The sequence below is a fragment of the Esox lucius genome, chromosome 15 (genome assembly GCF_011004845.1).
Source record: "Esox lucius isolate fEsoLuc1 chromosome 15, fEsoLuc1.pri, whole genome shotgun sequence".
NCBI classification, from domain to species: domain Eukaryota; kingdom Metazoa; phylum Chordata; class Actinopteri; order Esociformes; family Esocidae; genus Esox; species Esox lucius.
This window is the reverse complement of record NC_047583.1, coordinates 35,360,251-35,381,730: the sequence shown is the minus strand read 5'-3', so window position 1 is coordinate 35,381,730 and position 21,480 is coordinate 35,360,251. Positions and strand designations below refer to the sequence as shown.

Sequence of the window (21,480 nt, the reverse complement as noted above, 5' to 3'; positions counted from 1 at the left end):
TCAAATGTACAATTGGGCAGTATTTCCTACCCATTCATTTACATTGCAAATGTACACGAGTAGGTAAGGACATGTCCTGTACATTTGCAATGTAAATGAATGGGTAGGAAATACTGCCCAATTGTACATTGAAAAAAAGCCTTAAAATGCATAATAATAATGTGCAACACATTTGTTTCTTGATGTACACTTGGAAAATCCAACTCCCATGCCTTTAAGATGTTTCCTTCAAATGTACAATTGGGCAGTATTTCCTACCCATTCATTTACATTGCAAATGTACACGAGTAGGTAAGGACATGTCCTGTACATTTGCAATGTAAATGAATGGGTAGGAAATACTGCCCAATTGTACATTTAAGAAAAGGCTTAAAATGCTTAATAATAATGTGCAACACATTTGTTTCTTGATGTACACTTGGAAAATCCAACTCCCATGCCTTTAAGATGTTTCCTTCAAATGTACAATTGGGCAGTATTTCCTACCCATTCATTTACATTGCAAATGTACACGAGTAGGTAAGGACATGTCCTGTACATTTGCAATGTAAATGAATGGGTAGGAAATACTGCCCAATTGTACATTGAAGAAAAGCCTTAAAATGCATAATAATAATGTGCAACACATTTGTTTCTTGATGTACACTTGGAAAATCCAACTCCCATGCCTTTAAGATGTTTCCTTCAAATGTACAATTGGGCAGTATTTCCTACCCATTCATTTACATTGCAAATGTACACGAGTAGGTAAGGACATGTCCTGTACATTTGCAATGTAAATGAATGGGTAGGAAATACTGCCCAATTGTACATTGAAGAAAAGCCTTAAAATGCATAATAATAATGTGCAACACATTTGTTTCTTGATGTACACTTGGAAAATCCAACTCCCATGTCTTTAAGATGTTTCCTTCAAATGTACAATTGGGCAGTATTTCCTACCCATTCATTTACATTGCAAATGTACACGAGTAGGTAAGGACATGTCCTGTACATTTGCAATGTAAATGAATGGGTAGGAAATACTGCCCAATTGTACATTTAAGAAAAGGCTTGAAATGCTTAATAAATATGTGCAATACATTTCTTTCGTGATGTACACTTGGAAAATCCAACTCCCATGTCTTTAAGATGTCTCCTTCAAATGTACAATTGGGCAGTATTTCCTACCCATTCATTTACATTGCAAATGTACACGAGTAGGTAAGGACAAGTCCTGTACATTTGCAATGTAAATGAATGGGTAGGAAATACTGCCCAATTGTACATTGAAGAAAAGCCTTAAAATGCATAATAATAATGTGCAACACATTTGTTTCTTGATGTACACTTGGAAAATCCAACTCCCATGCCTTTAAGATGTTTCCTTCAAATGTACAATTGGGCAGTATTTCCTACCCATTCATTTACATTGCAAATGTACAGGAGTTGGCCTACCTGAGTTTTTTTCTATGTAAATTTGTCCTGTTAATGTCAAGAAATGGACAGTGGAAGTATGTACAAATGTGTTCTATGGGGTAATCACATTAGGTGCACAATTGGGAAGTATTCTAAGTACATTTGCCCAGTACATTTCAAAATTTGGACAGGGGGAGTATGGAGTGAAGTGTATTATGGGTATATCCATTGGGCATACAATTGGGATGTATTGCATGTACATTTGCCCAGTAATAATCACAAATTTTGACTGGGGAAGTATGTCCTGATGTGTATTATGGGGAATCCCATTGGGCGTACAATTGGGAAGTATTGCGTGTACATTTGCCCATTAAATTACAAATTTGGACTGGGGGAGTATGGAGTGAAGTGTATTATGGGTAATTCCATTGGGCGTACATTTGGCAAGTATATTATGTACATTTGCCAAGTTTTGTTCAAAATTTGGACTGGGGGAGTATGTTCCCATGTGTTCTATTGATAATCCAATTTTGTGTACATTTGCAATGTATTACACAGCCACCGGCAATGTAATACACTGGATATGTACATTTGGCCAGTAAATGTCAAAATTTGGACTGGGGGAGTATGCAGTGAAGTGTATTATGGGTAATTCCATTAGGCGTACATTTGGCAAGTATATTATGTACATTTGCCAAGTATTGTTCAAAATTTGGACTGGGGGAGTATGTTCCCATGTGTTCTATTGATAATCCAATTTTGTGTACATTTGCAATGTATTACACAGCCACCGGCAATGTAATACACTGGATATGTACATTTGCCCAGTAAATTTCAAAATTTGGACTGGGGGAGTATGGAGTGAAGTGTATTATGGGTAATTCCATTAGGCGTACATTTGGCAAGTATATTATGTACATTTGCCATGTATTGTTCAAAATTTGGACTGGGGGAGTATGTTCCCATGTGTTCTATTGATAATCCAATTTTGTGTACATTTGCAATGTATTACACAGCCACCGGCAATGTAATACACTGGATATGTACATTTGCCCAGTAAATTTCAAAATTTGGACTGGGGGAGTATGGAGTGAAGTGTATTATGGGTAATTCCATTAGGCGTACATTTGGCAAGTATATTATGTACATTTGCCAAGTATTGTTCAAAATTTGGACTGGGGGAGTATGTTCCCATGTGTTCTATTGATAATCCAATTTTGTGTACATTTGCAATGTATTACACTGCCACCGGCAATGTAATACACTGAAAATGTACATTTGCCCAGTAAATTTCAAAATTTGGACTGGGGGAAGTATGGAGTGAAGTGTATTATGGGTAATTCCATTGGGTGGTCTTTTGGCAAGTATAGCTTGTACATTTGCCATGTATTGTTCAAAATTTGGACTGGGGGAGTATGTTCCTATGTGTTCTATTGATAATCCAATTTTGTGTACATTTGCAATGTATTACACTGCCACCGGCAATGTAATACACTGGATATGTACATTTGCCCAGTAAATGTCAAAATTTGGACTGGGGGAGTATGTTCCTATGTGTTCTATTGATAATCCAATTTTGTGTACATTTGCAATGTATTACACAGCCACCGGCAATGTAATACACTGGATATGTACATTTGACCAGTAAATGTCAAAATTTGGACTGGGGGAGTATGCAGTGAAGTGTATTATGGGTAATTCCATTAGGCGTACATTTGGCAAGTATATTATGTACATTTGCCAAGTATTGTTCAAAATTTGGACTGGGGGAGTATGTTCCTATGTGTTCTATTGATAATCCAATTTTGTGTACATTTGCAATGTATTACACAGCCACCGGCAATGTAATACACTGGATATGTACATTTGCCCAGTAAATGTCAAAATTTGGACTGGGGGAGTATGCAGTGAAGTGTATTATGGGTAATTCCATTAGGCGTACATTTGGCAAGTATATTATGTACATTTGCCAAGTATTGTTCAAAATTTGGACTGGGGGAGTATGTTCCCATGTGTTCTATTGATAATCCAATTTTGTGTACATTTGCAATGTATTACACAGCCACCGGCAATGTAATACACTGGATATGTACATTTGCCCTGTAAATATCAAAATTTGGACTGGGGGAGTATGGAGTGAAGTGTATTATGGGTAATTCCATTGGGTGGTCTTTTGGCAAGTATAGCTTGTACATTTGCCATGTATTGTTCAAAATTTGGACTGGGGGAGTATGTTCCCATGTGTTCTATTGATAATCCAATTTGGTGTACATTTGCAATGTATTACACAGCCACCGGCAATGTAATACACTGGATATGTACATTTGCCCAGTAAATTTCAAAATTTGGACTGGGGGAGTATGGAGTGAAGTGTATTATGGGTAATTCCATTAGGCGTACATTTGGCAAGTATATTATGTACATTTGCCAAGTATTGTTCAAAATTTGGACTGGGGGAGTATGTTCCCATGTGTTCTATTGATAATCCAATTTTGTGTACATTTGCAATGTATTACACAGCCACCGGCAATGTAATACACTGGATATGTACATTTGCCCAGTAAATTTCAAAATTTGGACTGGGGGAGTATGGAGTGAAGTGTATTATGGGTAATTCCATTAGGCGTACATTTGGCAAGTATATTATGTACATTTGCCAAGTATTGTTCAAAATTTGGACTGGGGGAGTATGTGTACATTTGCAATGTATTACACAGCCACCGGCAATGTAATACACTGGATATGTACATTTGCCCTGTAAATTTCAAAATTTGGACTGGGGGAGTATGGAGTGAAGTGTATTATGGGTAATTCCATTGGGTGGTCTTTTGGCAAGTATAGCTTGTACATTTGCCATGTATTGTTCAAAATTTGGACTGGGGGAGTATGTTCCTATGTGTTCTATTGATAATCCAATTTTGTGTACATTTGCAATGTATTACACTGCCACCGGCAATGTAATACACTGGATATGTACATTTGCCCAGTAAATGTCAAAATTTGGACTGGGGGAGTATGTTCCTATGTGTTCTATTGATAATCCAATTTTGTGTACATTTGCAATGTATTACACAGCCACCGGCAATGTAATACACTGGATATGTACATTTGACCAGTAAATGTCAAAATTTGGACTGGGGGAGTATGCAGTGAAGTGTATTATGGGTAATTCCATTAGGCGTACATTTGGCAAGTATATTATGTACATTTGCCAAGTATTGTTCAAAATTTGGACTGGGGGAGTATGTTCCCATGTGTTCTATTGATAATCCAATTTTGTGTACATTTGCAATGTATTACACAGCCACCGGCAATGTAATACACTGGATATGTACATTTGCCCAGTAAATGTCAAAATTTGGACTGGGGGAGTATGCAGTGAAGTGTATTATGGGTAATTCCATTAGGCGTACATTTGGCAAGTATATTATGTACATTTGCCAAGTATTGTTCAAAATTTGGACTGGGGGAGTATGTTCCCATGTGTTCTATTGATAATCCAATTTTGTGTACATTTGCAATGTATTACACAGCCACCGGCAATGTAATACACTGGATATGTACATTTGCCCTGTAAATATCAAAATTTGGACTGGGGGAGTATGGAGTGAAGTGTATTATGGGTAATTCCATTGGGTGGTCTTTTGGCAAGTATAGCTTGTACATTTGCCATGTATTGTTCAAAATTTGGACTGGGGGAGTATGTTCCCATGTGTTCTATTGATAATCCAATTTGGTGTACATTTGCAATGTATTACACAGCCACCGGCAATGTAATACACTGGATATGTACATTTGCCCAGTAAATTTCAAAATTTGGACTGGGGGAGTATGGAGTGAAGTGTATTATGGGTAATTCCATTAGGCGTACATTTGGCAAGTATATTATGTACATTTGCCAAGTATTGTTCAAAATTTGGACTGGGGGAGTATGTTCCCATGTGTTCTATTGATAATCCAATTTTGTGTACATTTGCAATGTATTACACAGCCACCGGCAATGTAATACACTGGATATGTACATTTGCCCAGTAAATTTCAAAATTTGGACTGGGGGAGTATGGAGTGAAGTGTATTATGGGTAATTCCATTAGGCGTACATTTGGCAAGTATATTATGTACATTTGCCAAGTATTGTTCAAAATTTGGACTGGGGGAGTATGTGTACATTTGCAATGTATTACACAGCCACCGGCAATGTAATACACTGGATATGTACATTTGCCCTGTAAATTTCAAAATTTGGACTGGGGGAGTATGGAGTGAAGTGTATTATGGGTAATTCCATTGGGTGGTCTTTTGGCAAGTATAGCTTGTACATTTGCCATGTATTGTTCAAAATTTGGACTGGGGGAGTATGTTCCCATGTGTTCTATTGATAATCCAATTTTGTGTACATTTGCAATGTATTACACAGCCACCGGCAATGTAATACACTGGATATGTACATTTGCCCAGTAAATTTCAAAATTTGGACTGGGGGAGTATGGAGTGAAGTGTATTATGGGTAATTCCATTAGGCGTACATTTGGCAAGTATATTATGTACATTTGCCAAGTATTGTTCAAAATTTGGACTGGGGGAGTATGTGTACATTTGCAATGTATTACACTGCCACCGGCAATGTAATACACTGCATATGGACAGTTGTCATACCATGTATCTGGTTATCTATTTCACTGTTTCTGGATGTACCCCTGTACTGAGAAACATCCTGTGTAGCAGTGATTGTAGTGTAAACCTCCAAATTTGCACTTGGGGGAGTTTGGACCTAAGTGTATGGGTAATCCCATTGGGCGTACAATTGGGAAGTACAGCATGTACATTTGCCCAGTATTGTTCAAAATATGGACTGGGGGAGTATGTTCCCATGTGTTCTATTGAAAATCCCATTGGGCGTACAATTGGGAAGTATCGCGTGTACATTTGGCCAGTATTTTACAAATTTGGACCGGGGGAGCATGTTCCCATGTGTTCTATTGATAATACCATTGTGCGTACAATTGGGAAGTATTACATGTACATTTGCCCAGTAAATTACAAAATTGGACCGGGGGAGTATGTCCTAATATGTAGTATGGGGAATCCCATTGGGCGTACAATTGGAAAGTATCGCGTGTACATTTGGCAAGTAAATTACAAATTTCGACCGGTGGGAGTATGCACCGATGTGTATTATGGGGATTCCCATTGGGCGTACAATTGAGAAGTATCGCGTGTACACTTGGCCAGTATTTTACAAATTTGGACCCTCGGAGCATGTACTGACGCGTATCATGGGGAATCCCATCGGGCGTACATTTGCAATGTATTACATTGGCGCCGGCAATGCATTGCGCGGCTCAGGCCGGCGTACATTTGCCACGCAATCCCGGCATTAGGCTAGTACGGTCGCACGCCACCTGGTGGAATTGTCCGGTAGCGCGGTTTTTGGCACTTTTCGGAAAAAAAATCATGTCTCGGGCCCCGGGGGCCCCAGAGACGCGCCGTTTCGACTTTGGCGGACTGGAAGACCGTACGGATTTTACCAGGGGGGCGGCCTATTTTTAGCGCGAAAAAAAAGGGGGGGTACACCAAGTACGGGAGGCTAGTATTTTTTCAGGCCTTTTGCGCGGCTGGCGCCGACGACGTCCCTTCGTGTAGGTACAATGACCCCTTAGTCTGAAGCCGAGAGGGCGTTAAAGGCTGATTCTTTTCCGGTGACGGAACTGGGTCCACGGGTCCTTTCCGAGAGGTTATGGCCTACTGGCCTACAACAATGCTGGGTCGGTCCCCAGGACCGGACTGAAAAACACGATAAGGTTTGCATGGAAAAAGGACGATGAAGGCCGGATGCCAAGGGACACCTTTGCAAGGGCAGTACTGATGGGGGCGTTAAAACTCAAGGTACCGGAGGTGATGTGTCTGCAGGGGAATGCAATGGAGGCAGCGTACGACATGACTTTCTACACGGAACGGATGTGTGAGACAACGATGGACAGGGCAAAGACCTTGGCAGGTGAGCGGCCACTGTCATTCTTTAATATTACCTGTCTTGCAAAGACAAATTTCCGGACGATGAACGTACACATGTACAATCCCCACGTTTCGGACTTGGCGATAGAGGCTTTCCTTAGTCGCTTCTGTGACGTCACGTCAGGGGCGAAGATGGTAAGGGACTCATTGGGGTTCTGGAACGGTCGTCGCCAGTTCCAGGTGCTCCTTCGGCCTGACCCGGGGGGTTTCGATGGCTTCCTTCACCCCCCGGCCTACTTTTCACTTGGATCTGACAGGGGGATGCTCTTCTATGCCCGTCAGCCCCCTTTCTGCAGAAAGTGCATGCTCTATGGACATGGTGCGGCAAATTGCAGCGTCCAGAAATGCCGCTTTTGTCATGCCGAAGGCCATGAGGCCAAGGACTGTAAAGAGCCAAAAGAATGCCATGGCTGTGGTAGTAGGCAGCACCTGTTCCGCGATTGCCTGTCCCGCCAGAAATCTTATGCCGCAGCTGCTGCAGGGAGACAGGGAGCTGGCGTTTCGGAGGGGGGCAAAGGACCTTTCGGGGACAGCGTTGCGGCCACAGTGGGGGATGAGCAGGAGAAGTCACTCCCAACGGAGCCCACTCCAACCATCGAACCCAGGGCTGGGCGGCCATCGGAGATACTGGGGGGTAAGGTCGAGGGGCCAGCAACCCTGCAGCAGGGGACGGAAGGGGGTCGTGGAAGGAAGGGGGAGCCCGTGTCCACTCCTGCTGGGGCAGGGGGGCTAGGGGCCCTGGTGGAAATGGTAGAGAATCTGCCGGTGGTGAGGTCAGGTGACTGGGACGCTTCCATAGAGGGGCTGCTTCCAGCTGGGGGAAGTGGGGTGGAGTCGGCAGGCGTGGGGAAAACCCCAGAGCTGAGCCCTTACGAGGGTAAGAAAAAGAGGGCGAAGCGGAAGGGTGGGGTCACGGATGGGGAGGAATGCCTGAAGGAGGGGGTAGGGAAACGGGCAGTCGGGCCTCGGGACAGTCCCGTCGAGATTGTTCCGGAGTCCCCCCTGAACACCCCCATGGCTGTGACAATGGAGGACGTGGAGTCATCACCACCTGCCTTGTTCCTTCCTCCGGGAATCCGGGGGCCGCAGGACCCCCTTGTAGTGGCGGAGACCACTATCCCCAACCCGATTCCGGCATCTTGGGCATCGGCCCAGGGGGTGACGGACATAAGTGGGGATGAACTTGGGCCCTCCTTTGATGGGGTAGACTTTTCCCCAGAAGTGGGGAATGTGTTTGCCCCCTTAACGGGGGATATTGAACGAGGGAACATGAGGTGAGCCCCCTGTCATGTAGCTAAGTACCAGAAGGAATGGGTAAAGGGGGGGTCTGTTTGGGGGGTAGGGGGGGTTCACTCTTCCGGGGTAGGGGTGTTGTTCGGAAATAGGGAGGTGATGGTGGAGAGCACACTTGTAGTTTTGCCGGGGAGGGTCGTGGGGGTAGATGTCACTTTGATGGGGTGTAGGTATAGGGTGATTGTGGTGTATGGACCACAGTTGGCGGTAGGCAGGAGGGAGATGGTGGACTCCCTGGCACCGTTGTGCGTCACAAACAGGCAGTTGGTGATAGGGGGTGATTTTAATGTGGATTTAGGGTTGGGAGGGGATAGCAGTGCGGGGGCCATCACCGGGCTAATGGCCTGCCATGGCCTGGTTGACAGCGGCCTGTGCACTACCCCGGCGATGGCCGGTCCCACTTGGTGAAATTCCCGTGGGGTTGCACGGAGGCTCGATTACATTTTCGTCCCTGGGTCCCTTGGTCGGTTGTCCGGGCGGCTGTTGCCGGTGTTCTTCTCGGACCACGATGGGGTGCTCCTGCAGGTGGGTTCCCCGGGTTGCTTCTACGGTAAAGGATACTGGAAACTTCATCGGGCATTGCTGGAGGAGCAAGCTTTCATTTATGCCTTTGTGGAGTTCTATCGGGGGCTCGAGGGCCTCCGGTCAATGTGCAGGGGGGTGTTGGAGTGGTGGGAAATAGTGAAGGTAAGGATCAGGGTCTTCATAATAGGGTATTGCAAGAGGAGAAACAGGGAAGAAGGGAGAGAGGTCGATCGCATCCAGAGGCTGCTCGAATTAGAATACGAGGTAGGTAACCTTGGCGGCTCCTTTGACTGGGAGAGAGCAACCGCCCTGAAGGCACAACTCAGGGAAGTACACGAGCGAAAGGCTCGCTCCTTCCTGGAGCGCGTGCACAGAGGGTTCCTGGAACACAATGAGACCTGCTCTGCCGAGTTCTTTAAGTCAGTGAGGGCTAGGCAGAGTAATAAGGGTATGTACGGGGTCAGGGACGGTAGAGGGACTGTAGTAAGGGAGCCAGGGGAGATGGTCAGGGCAACTACCGCCCACTTTCAAGGCTTCTTCCAGGAGAGAGCCGTGGATGTAGAGCAGGGAGACGTGTTCTTAGGACACCTCTCTCGGCGTGTACCAGAGGATATCAGGGAAGCGATGGTTGCCCCGATCTCCCTTTCGGAGGTTGAGAGCGCCCTGAGGAGGATGGGGAAAAGGAAAGTTCCTGGGGTGGAAGGGCTGCCGGCCGAGTTCTACCTCAAGTTCTGGGGGACGCTGGGCCCGGCGGTCCTTGAGGTCTTGACAGCCATCCTTGAGACGGGGACTCTGGGGGGATCAATGGCCATAGGTGTGCTAGCCCTTCTGTACAAAAAAGGGGATGCAACAGACCTAGGCAACTGGCGGCCGTTGACCATGCTGTGCGTGGACTACAAGCTGCTGGCGAAGGTCCTAGCGGACCGTCTGCGCACAGCCCTACCCTACGTTGTCCATGAGGACCCATGAGGACCAGACGTGCGGGGTAGAGGGCCGCTCGATCAGGTGGAATCTACAGTTGATTAGGGACTCCGTCGCCTGGGTAGAAGATAGGGGACTGCCGTTAATGGTGGCAGCGCTCGATCAGGCGAAAGCCTTTGATCGAGTAAACAGGGACTATCTCTACCGTGTTTTAGGAAGGTTAGGATTTGGGGGGAAGTTCATAGGGTGGATCCGTATCCTATACAAGGAGGCACAATGCAGAGTGAATGTAAACGGTCACCTGGGTGATGTTTTCGACACTTCCTGTGGGGTCAGGCAGGGATGCCCACTTTCGGCCCTCCTCTTCGTGTTATACATGGAGCCCCTGGGGGCCGCAATTAGGGCAGACACAGAGGTGGAAGGCTTGCTGATTCCGGGAAGCGGCGGGCTGCACGTCAAATTGACACAGTACGCCGATGACACGACCCTGCTGCTCTGCAAGGACTCGTGCCTGACCAGGGCTCTTGCCATCATTGAGGACTTTACACGGGCGTCCGGGGCAGTCCTTAACCTTGCCAAGTCATTGGTTAAGTTCTTTGGAAGATGGAGCGGTAGGTCGGATGTGCCCGGGGGGTTATCTCCCTGTAACGGGGCCTTAAAGATCCTCTGGGTCCATTTTGAGAATTCGGGCTCAGCGTCCTTGAACTGGCAAATGGGTATTGCGGTGGTGAAGGGTAAGTTAGCGATGTGGGGGGCTAGGTCACTGTCCTTCGTGGGCAAGGTCCTGGTTCTCAAAGCAGACATCTTACCGTCCCTTGTGTACCTGGCGCACATTTACCCGTTGCCAGCATGCATGCGGAAGCATCTGGTGAGATTGGTGTTTCGGTTTATGTGGGGTGGCAGGTACGAGTGGTTCGCCAGGGAGCGTATGTTCTGCCCCATTAGTGAGGGTGGCAGGGGAGTACCGCATTTCCCTCTAAAGTTGGATGCAATTTTTGTGTCCTTCTTGTTGAGGGAGCTTGCTCATCCAGTGATACACCCGTCTGGGTACCTACTGCGGGTGTTTTTCTCGTACCAGGCGAGAAGTGCTATGACGTGGTCCAATACGGGTCCTCGTGCAGAGCAACTGCCGTGGCATTTTGATCATGCTGCCAAGTGGCTACGGGCACACGCCGGGGTTGAAGTCGCCCGAGTAGGTCTGGACCACCGTCAACTTTACGCAGCGGTCAGACAGGGAGGATGCCCGGCGCCCGTAGTGGGCATCCCGGCTGTGGTCTGGGACGGGGTGCAGCCGCGGGGTCTGGACAACCGGCTGAAGGACCTGAATTGGCTGTGTCTCCACGAGTGTTTGCCGGTACGGCCGATCATGTGCCTGCATGGCTTGACACGGTCCCCAACCTGCCCAAGACCCTCTTGTGGCGGGGAGGAAACAGTGAGCCACGTATTTTGGGACTGCGCCTTTGCTGGGGTAGTGTGGGCCAGGGCACAAGTGCTATTAGGCAGGGTGAAAGGGGACTTCAAGCTGACCTGGGCCAAAGTCTGACGGGGTGTTGGGGGTGCAAGGGGGACGGATAGGGAGGGTTTCCTGCTCGGGCTCATAACGAGCCTCTTTAAACAGGGACTATGGGAGGCCAGGCAGGACCTGGTACGAACGGGGAGAGATCAGGGGGTGGAGGGGATCGTGAGGAGGGTGGAACATGACTTGAGGGGAAGGATGAGGAGAGAGGTGGCCAAGTGGGGTTTCCACGCTCTCAGGGAGCGGTGGAAAGGGGGTTTGGGGGTCACGTGTGGGGAGCGCGAGTAGCGTGTAGGGATTTGGGAGGAGGGGGGTCTCGGATCGCGTGCCTTGTGCGTACTCACCTAACCGTGGCCCAGATGGGGGGCTGGGGACTGTGTTTGTTCCTTTTAAAGGGGATTTAATGTGCTTGTGTACTTTTGGTTTGGGGATATGGGACTGTGTTGGGGTGGGCTTTAATGTCCCTGTGTACTTTTGGTTTGGGGGGTTTTGATGTGCTTGTGTACTTCTGGCTTCAGGAGGGTTTTGATATGATTGTATACTTTTGGTTTGGGGATATGGGACTGTTTTGGGGGGGCTTCAATGTGCCTGTGTACTTTTGGTTTGGGGGGTTTTGATGTGCTTGTGTACTTGTGGCTTAGGACTGTTTGGGGGGTTTGATGTGCTTGTGTACTTTTGGTTTGAGGGGTTTTTGATGTGCTTGTGTACTTTTGGTTTGGAGGTTGGTGGGAGGGGACTGTTTTCTGTACTTACCGGTGGTGCCCCTGGGGGGCTTGGTTGGGAGCGAGTTTGGGTGGGGCTTGTTTGTTTACTTTGGACCCGTATGTGGGTGGCATGCATGGATTGTCCTGCACTGGAATGGAAATAAACATTTCAACAATCTGTTCTCATCAGTTTAATATCTGATACGTCCCCCGTCGGGGGACTATACATATTAAATTGATTTTTCCAACAGGGAGTCGGAAGCGGGGCTTGCTCCGTCCGCTCCACGCATCAACTCGGTATTGCAGTACCTCCGAGAACGGTGCACCCTCTGTTTCCTGTCAAAGAGAAGAAGGACAACGTTAACCTTCACCCCACCTAAAAGCTCTGCCCTGCTTAACAAGCAAGCTAACAGGACAAAGAGCGTTTGGGAACTTGGTGCTAACACTTTTTTCTTGGAAAAAGGAAAAAAAGCTCAAGAGACTGTGTGTGTGGTTTATTTTTGTGTCTTTCCGTCTGGTTTGAAATCCACAGGCAACATTACATGTGAACCCATATATCAACTCCAAAGTAGAATTGTGAACTCTCTCCCTTACTTTGCAAGTTAGCATTAGCAAGAGCACTTGCGAACAAGATGCGTGCGAAGCGCTTTTTCGGCCTGTTTCAGTTTTCCCTCCATTTTACTTAAAAAAATAAATAAAATAAAAACGATAAAGATCAAGAGGCCACAAGTCTGGCTGGCTGGCTGGCTGCCTGCCTGCCTGCTTGCCTGGCTGCCTGCCTGCCTGCCTGCGACAGTGTCCGAGCTGGCAAACCCACGAGACTCTGGGCCGGAATATAACAAGTGTACCCGGATTCTCTGCCTCCGACCAGCATACAACTCTGGTTTCTCTTCAATCACGCACAAGTTTTTCGCCTTTTACTAAAGACTTCCGTGGAAAGCAACGCTTACGAGTTCAACGTATTTTTGGACGGGCTCTGCTCCCGGCAGAGCCCCATACCTTGTTTGAAGAGAAATTGGCGCGGTGTACGCAGAACGGCCGCTAGGTCCGCTGCTGGCTTTGCCGCTCGTCTGGCTTTTATAGGGCCGAGTGATGGATCTCCTCGGTTGCGGCCCGCCGGGGGGTGGAAAATATGGAGCGCTTCACGGATTTCCGTGTCATCCTTTCGCAGGGGCCATGCTAATCTTCTCTGTATCGATCCAATTTTAGTATATGTGCTGCCGAAGCGAGCACGAGGAGTGTGGGCGTAGCCAAGCTTTTGTTTGACGCCGTTTGTTGAACACGTGGAACCTCGCGGTCTTTGGGGCGGGCGGGGGATGACAGAGGGTGTAGCCGGAATTGTCCCGCACGCAAGGAAGCCCCGGGGTCCCGGGGGTCCGGCGTCAGCGGCCTTCCTTTCTGGGGTTATCGCTTCTCGGCCTTTTGGCTGAGTTCAAGTTGTGTACTGAGGTACAACAACCTCTTAGCTGAGAGCCAATGGCCGGTGGGCGTGAAGGTCAGTCAGCTAGTGCTGGACTGCGAAACACTTTACAGTTTGTTTGGGCGGGCAGGGATGCGGTTATTTGGAATCGGGAGCGTTTTGTCCGGGCAATCCTATTTGAGGGATTGAAAGTGGACCCGGGTTTGGTTTATTGTCTTCAGAGGAATGTTGCGGCTGAAGGATTTGATCTGACCTTGTCGGACCAGACTCTGTACCGTCGGTGCCTTCAAGTTTGCAAAGAGAAGTCCGCGGTGGAGCCGTTTAACCGTTTCCGGATATTTCCTTTGTGTAGTTTAATTGTTAAGGTTGTTACAGTTCAATCAATCAATCAATCAAAAATTATTTATAAAGCGCTTTTTACAACAGCAGTTGTCACAAAGTGCTTTACAGAGACACCCGGCCTTAAACCCCAAGGAGCAAACAACAGTAGTGTTGAATTTCAGTGGCTAGGAAAAACTCCCTAAGAAGGTCGAATTTTAGGAACAAACCTAGAGAGGACCCAGGCTCAGAGGGGTGACCAGTCCTCTTCTGGCTGTGCCGGGTGAAATATTAAGAGTCCAATTGGAATAATAAATACATTTCTCTGGGCTAAATCCAGAGTATATTTGATTTTAGACTAGGTCAGAAGTATGACCAGGTGGACAAGGACAGGAACAGCAACGGTCCCCCCAAACCAGGTAATCCGCAGGTGTGGACCAGGACCTCATCTCCTTCTAAAATTTAAAATTGGAGGAAACTGAGAAAAGTTAGTAGTACATCCCTCATGTCCCCCAGCACAATAATATAGCAGCGTAACACCTTGGAAACTGAGACGGGGGGGTCCGATGACACTGTGGTCCTACCCGGGGGAGGCCCCGGAGAGGGCCCAACAGGCAGGAAATCAATCCAACCACATTGCCAGGCATCAACCAAAGGGACACCCACCAACCGCAACCCCCCTGAATGAGGGCTGAGTATTGCTAGGAGCGTACAGCCCATCTGCACAAGTGCGCAATAGAGAGTCAACAACAAGCCAGTGAAAGGCATTGGAGGGAGGGCATCCCAGTGGCGACGAGAGCCCACCTGGCAAGACAGCAAGGGTGGACAGTATCAAGCCTACTGGTCACCTTCACGCCCCCGGGCCAGGCTACACCTAATTATAAACCGTGCTGTAGAGATGAGTTTTTAGTAGACACTTGAAAGTTTGCACTGAGTTTGCATTTCTAACCTTAATTGGCAGAGCATTCCACAGGAGTGGAGCTCTATGAGAAAAGGCCCTGCCGCCAACTGTTTGTTTAGAAATTCTAGGTACAATTAAAAGGCCTGCATCTTGCGATCTAAGGTTACATGTAGGTATGTATGGCAGGATCATTTCAGCAAGGTAAGTAGGAGCAAGTCCATGTATTGATTTATAGGTTAAGAGTAAAACCTTAAAATCAGCCCTAACCCTAACAGGCAGCCAATGTAAGGATGCCAGGACAGGAGAAATGTGTTAAAATTTTTTTGTTCTAGTTAGGATTCTAGCAGCTGTGTGCAGCACTAATTGAAGTTTATTTATTAATTTGTCTGGATAACCAGAGAGAAGAGCATTGCAGTAATCTAATCTAGAAGTAACGAAAGCATGGATTAATTTTTCTGCATCAGTTTTTGATAGAAAGTTTCTAATTTTTGCGATGTTTCGAAGATGAAAATAAGCAACTCTTGAGACATATTTTATATGTTCTTCAAAGGAGAGGTCAGGGTCAAGGGTAACGCCAAGGTTTTTTACAGTTTTTTGGGATACGACCATGCAGCCGTCGAGGTTCACAGTGAGATCTGCTAACAACGCTCTTTGTTTTTTGGGTCCTAAAAGGAGCATTTCTGTTTTATTTGAGTTCTCTGTCATCCACTTCCTAATATCTGAAACGCATGCTTCCAATATAGCTAATTTAGGGGCTTCTCCATGCTTCATTGAAATATATAACTGTGTGTCATCAGCATAACAGTGAAAGTTAATATTGTGATTTCGGATTACATCGCCCAGAGGGAGCATGTATAGTGAGAAAAGTAATGGGCCCAGAACCAAGCCTTGAGGAACTCCAAAGCATACCTTTGACTTGTCAGAGGATATGCCATCCAAACTAACGAACTGATATCTTTCAGATAAATAAGATTTAAACCAGGCTAGAACATGTCCACGTAGCCCAATATTGGTTTCCAGTCTCTCTAAGAGAAGGGAGTGATCAATAGTGTCAAAAGCAGCACTAAGATCAAGAAGCAACAGGACGGATGCGGAACCTTTGTCTGAGGCCATTAGAAGGTCATTTGTTACCTTCACGAGTGCAGTCTCAGTACTATGATGGGATCTAAAACCGGACTGGAATATTTCATAAATGTTTTTTGTCTTTAGGAAGGCATTCAGTTACGGTTCACATGTATAATCCCTATGTCGGGGACGATAGCGTTGCTGCCTTTCTGGGCCGTTTTGGAAGTGTGGCAGGTGGTGTTCGCTACCTTCGTGATAGTTTCGGTATTTGGTCTGGTCGCCGGCAGTTCCGTGTGACCTTGCATAAGGATCCCAAGGGGTTGGATGGGCTGCTTCATCCTCCGGCTTTCTTTTCCATTGGGGCGGATCGGGGATATTTGTTTTACTCTGGTCAGCCCCCGTTTTGCCGGAACTGCCGGAGTTTTGGCCACCAGGCGGCTGGCTGTGGTATGGTGAGGTGTCGCAATTGTGGGTTGTCGGGTCATGTCTTTGCGGACTGTAAAGAGCCCCGGGTCTGCAATGGCTGTGGGGTCCAAGGTCACATTTTTTGTGACTGCCCGGCCCGACGGCGGACTTACGCTGCTGTGGCGGGGGGTGGTGATGGTGATGTGGAGGACCACATTCTTCGCCCTCTGGAAGACGTCATTGGCGAGATTATGGCGGACAGGGCTGCTCAGCCTGCAGGGGAGATGGACACGCCGGTCTTGGAGGGAGGGGAATCTTTGACAGGGAACAGGGATGACGGGATGATGAGTGGGCTGTCGGACGATTCTGCGGCACCAGCTGCCCCGAGGAGGCAGAGGTCCCCTTCTGCTGCAGAGGTGATGGCGTCCTCAGCGTCCGAAGGGACTGGGTCCTCCCGGGTCGCTAGGGGGCGGAAGAAGAAGAGGAAGAAGGACAGGGGTTCGGCGGTGGAGGCTTCTTTGGACGGGCTGCCTGTCGCAGTTGCTAACCGTTTCGAGGTGCTGAGCCCCAGTCTTGGGGATGCTTTGTTGGCTGGGGAGGTTGATTCTTCTCGGTCCGGGGATTGGGCGGCGGCCGCCGGAGGGTCTGGAGGCTCCATGCGCGAGCGGTCTTCGACGGTCTCCGTGGTACCAGAGACGGCCATGTCTGGAGCTTCCTCGTCTGCTGTCTTGGTTCCGGGGGATGGTGGGGCGTCCCGGTCGGACGGGCCGCTTTTGTCTGGATCGATGGCGTCCTTACCTTGTGGACAGGGACAGGGGGCTGTGGACTCCTCCTCGAGTCCGGAGCATGCTTTTGTTTCCCCACGCACACCAAACAGTGTGGATTACCTGATGGGGGAGAGTGGTATGGGGGTTGGGGATTCCATTGGCTAGTATTGGGGCGTTGTGCGTATTGGCTTGGTTGGGTTTTCTTTGTTTTTGCTTGCGACATGGCTTTGTTTACTGTTGTCACTGTTAATGTCCGGGGTTTACGGGATGCAGGGAAGAGGGGGGGTGTGTTCCAGTATTTATCAAGTGTGTACTTCCAGGTGTGTTTCTTGCAGGAGGTGCATTTGAGGGATGAGAGTGACGTCTCGGGATTTTCAGCTGGTTGGGTGAAAGGGGAATCCAGGTGGGGGATTGGGGGGGTACATTCCTCGGGGGTGGGTGTTCTTTTTGGGGATCGGGATTTTCGGGTGATGGGTTGTTTTTCTGTCGTCCAGGGGAGGGTTTTAGTTGTGGATGCTGACTGGAGGGGGGTTTGTATTCGTTTTGTCAATGTTTATGCTCCTGCCGAACCGAAGGGGAGGAAGGACCTTTTTCTGGCGTTGCCGGAGATTTTTGTAACTAACCGGTTTGTTTTGTTGGGGGATGATTTTAATGTTTCTTTTGAGGGGCCTGGGGATTTTAGTTTGCCTTATTTGTCGGCCATGGTGGGGGATTACTCTATGCGGGATTCCTTCAGGGTGGTTGATCCTTCTGGGCATGGGTTCACATGGGGTAATTCTCGGGGCGCTAGGAGCCGCCTGGATTTTGTTTTTCTGCCATCCTTGTTCGGGCTACTGTCACCCCTGTGTGGTTTTCAGACCACTCTCAGATTCAGGTGGCATTCACTGTGGATGCTATTGCATTTGGAAAGGGCTTTTGGAAGCTGAATTGTTCGGTTTTGGGGGACTCCTCCTTTTTGGAGGACTTCCGCGCTCACTATGAGGTGTGGGTTGGTCTTAAGCCTTTTTTTGATTCATTGGTGGATTGGTGGGAGGGTTTGAAAAGGAATGTGCATGCTTTCGGTGTTTCTTTTTGTTCGGCCAGGGCTAGGGCTGGCAGGGCTGCCTTTATGGGGCTACAGCGGGAGTTGTCCTCCCTGGTCTCGGCGGAGAATATGGGTGAGGGTTTGGATACTGTGAGGCTGGCAGCCTTGAGGCTGGAGTTGGAGTCTTATTTTAGGGGTAAGGCACGGGATTTCTTCTTCAGGTGCCAGAGGGAGAAGTTTGAGTTTGGCGAGGTGTGTGGGGCGTATTTTTTTAAGGCAGCCCGGGCGAGGGTTGTGATTTCATGTTTGCATTCTGCCGAGGGTTGTGTGGTTAGTGACCCAGCAGGGCTGGTTGGGGTGGCCTCTGCTTTTTACAGGGGTTCTTTTATGGGTAAGGATATTGACACTTCCAAGGCTGATTGGTTTTTGAGTTTGTTGGAGAGGAGGGTCCCTGTGGAGATGGCCTCTGCTCTTGAGCTTCCTGTCAGCCTCTCCGAGGTGGAGACGGCTGTGAGAGGTTTGCCCTCGGGTAAGGTGCCTGGGATAGATGGGTTGCCTAAGGAATTTTACATGGCTTTTTGGGATGTTTTACGGGAGGATTTTCTTTCGGTTATTAGGTGTGTTTTGGGGGTGGGTTTGTTGTGTTCTTCCATGAGGGAGGGGGTTTTGACTTTGCTTTTTAAGAAAGGGGATAGGGCCGATCTGGCGAATTATCGGCCTATCACTCTTTTGTGTGTCGATTACAAGGTGGTGGCACGGGTGTTGGCGGGTCGTCTTAGGTCGGTTTTGCCTTATGTGATCCATGAGGATCAGACTTGCGGGGTGGAGGGGCGGTCTATTTTTTGGAATTTGAGTTTAGTCAGGGATTGTATTGCTTGGGCACAGGACCGGGGTGTTTGTTTGATGTTGGTAGGTTTGGATCTGGAAAAGGCCTTTGATAAGGTGCATCATGGGTTTCTTTTTTCGGTGCTGGAGAGGTTTGGGTTTGGTGCAGGGTTTCTGAGGTGGGTTCACCTCCTTTACAATGGGGTAGGGAGTAGGGTTTTGGTTAACGGTCATTTGGGGGAGGTGGTCCCCCAGGACACTGGGGTGAGGCAGGGCTGCCCGCTCTCCCCTTTGTTGTTTGTTTTGTATATTGAGCCTTTGGTGGCGGCTATTCGGGCTGATTTGGGGGTTCGGGGTCTGCGCCTTCCGGGTGGGGGCCCCTCTGAGGTCAAGGTGTCCCTGTATGCGGACGATATTACGTTTTTTTTTTACTTCTGAGGGGAGTGTGTCTAAGGTGGTGGGGATCTTGCGGGATTTCACTCTGGCCTCAGGAGCTCAAGTCAATCTGGGGAAGTCCTTGGTTAAATTCTTTGGGCCTTGGGCTGGGCGGCGTGTCAGTCTTGGTGGCCTCTCGCTCTGCTCTGGGCCTTTGAGGATTTTAGGGGTCGATTTTGAAGGGGCTGACAGTTCCCGGATTAATTGGGGTCAGCGACTTTCCAGGGTGTTTTCGAGGTTGGGCCTGTGGAAGACCCGTCGGCTCTCTTTGAGTGGCCGGGTTTTAGTTATTAAGGCGGATGTGTTGCCGTCATTGGTTTATTTGGCATATGTGTTCCCTCTGCCTCCTTGTTTCCGGAAGAGTCTGGTGCGGGCTGTATTCTCCTTTATTTGGGGGGGATACGAATATGTTAGGAGGGACTGGATGGTCCAGTCGGTGAGGGAGGGGGGTCGTGGTGTTCCTGACCTCCCGTTGAAACTTGACATGGTTTTCTTTTCCTTTTTATGTAAGAGCCTGGTTTATCCATGTGGCCACAGTTTCATGCTGGAATTTTGGCTGTCAGTGCCGTTGAGGCGTTTGGTGGCCTGGGACAACTCCCGACCAAAGGTGGAGTCTCTGCCGGCATATTTTCATCAGGTAATTATGTGGAGCACACGGCACTCTGAGTGTCGGGAAGGTTTGCTCTGCCTGGATCACAGGGCGTTGTATGAGGCACTGGTGGTGAAGAGGGGTCCGGTCCGGGTGTATGGTGTGGGGCCTGAGATGTGGCAGGCTATTCAGTGGCCGGGCCTCACTAATAGATTGAAGGACCTGAATTGGTTATGTGTTCATAGGCGTTTGCCAGTTCGGGAGGTTTTATATCGGCACGGCCTCTCGAAGGTTAATTTGTGTCCAAGGGCTGGGTGTGGTGCTGAGGAGACGATTCCTCACGTCTTTTGGGATTGTTTTTTTGCTCAGAGGGTTTGGGGGGATTTGGTTTGCTTTTTTGGGGGACTGGGGGTTTTGTCTTTTGAGGGGATTATGTTAGGAAAGGGATAGGACGTGGGAAGGGGCGGGCAGCTTTTTTGCTCTGGCTTTTGGTGTCGTTGGGGAAGGTAGCCTTGTGGGATTCTAGGGGGGTCTTGGTGAAATCAAATGTGGATGGGGGAGTGGCTGGGGTGCTTGGGAGGATACGGGCAGATTTGGGTTCACTTTTTGAAGTGGCAAGATATGGGTTTCACGCAGCAAGAGAACGTTGGAAAGGTGTTTATGGTTGAGAAGGAGTGGTTTGGGTAGGGGGCTTTTTGGTTTTGTTTTGTTATAGTGGTTAGGGCCACCGCTGCCTTTAAGTTCAAATTTTGTGTGTTGTGTGTTTCCTTTGTATTGGTGGCTTTTTATTTCGTTTTGTTGTGTTTATCGTGTGTGTGTTCTTTGTTTTTATTGTCTGTATATTCCCATGTATTGGTTTTGGTTTTATTGAAAAAATAAAAAAATAAAAAAAATCTGTTGTTATCAGTTTAATATCTGATACGTCCCCCATCGGGGGACTATACATATTAAATGGATTTTTCGAACAGGGAGTCGGAAGCGGGGCTTGCTCCGTCCGCTCCACGCATCGACTCGGTATTGCAGTACCTCCGAGAACGGTGCACCCTCTGTTTCCTGTCAAAGAGAAGAAGGACAACGTTAACCTTCACCCCACCTAAAAGCTCTGCCCTGCTTAACAAGCAAGCTAACAGGACAAAGAGTGTTTGGGAACTTGGTGCTAAAACTTTTTTCTGGTGTTCTCACTGTTTATCTTGGAAAAAGGAAAAAAAGCTCAAGAGACTGTGTGTGTGTGTGTGTGTGTGTGTGTTCTCGTATTACTGACTGATTTAGGACCACGACTTGTATAAACACCTTCCATATTAGGAAATTTTTCCAAGTGAGGACCAAAAGCATGGTCCTCGCGAGGATGAGCAGTGGAAT

General features: G+C 48.0%; 3 non-coding genes and 1 pseudogene across 3 annotated transcripts; 3 read left to right on the top strand and 1 right to left on the bottom strand.

Moving 5' to 3' along the window:
- Nucleotides 1-12,532: 12,532 nt before the first annotated feature.
- On the top strand, nt 12,533-12,703 carry LOC114840980 (annotated as a pseudogene).
- Nucleotides 12,704-13,247: 544 nt separating this feature from the next.
- Nucleotides 13,248-13,365, top strand: LOC114840983. The gene has a single exon (XR_003782972.1). It is a non-coding gene; the product is annotated as a U5 spliceosomal RNA (small nuclear RNA).
- A 133-nt stretch (nt 13,366-13,498) lies between these two features.
- Nucleotides 13,499-13,605, bottom strand: LOC114840988. The gene has a single exon (XR_003782977.1). It is a non-coding gene; the product is annotated as a U6 spliceosomal RNA (small nuclear RNA).
- Nucleotides 13,606-20,972: 7,367 nt separating this feature from the next.
- On the top strand, nt 20,973-21,169 carry LOC114840979. Its single transcript, XR_003782969.2, has one exon. It is a non-coding gene; the product is annotated as a U2 spliceosomal RNA (small nuclear RNA).
- Nucleotides 21,170-21,480: the final 311 nt, after the last annotated feature.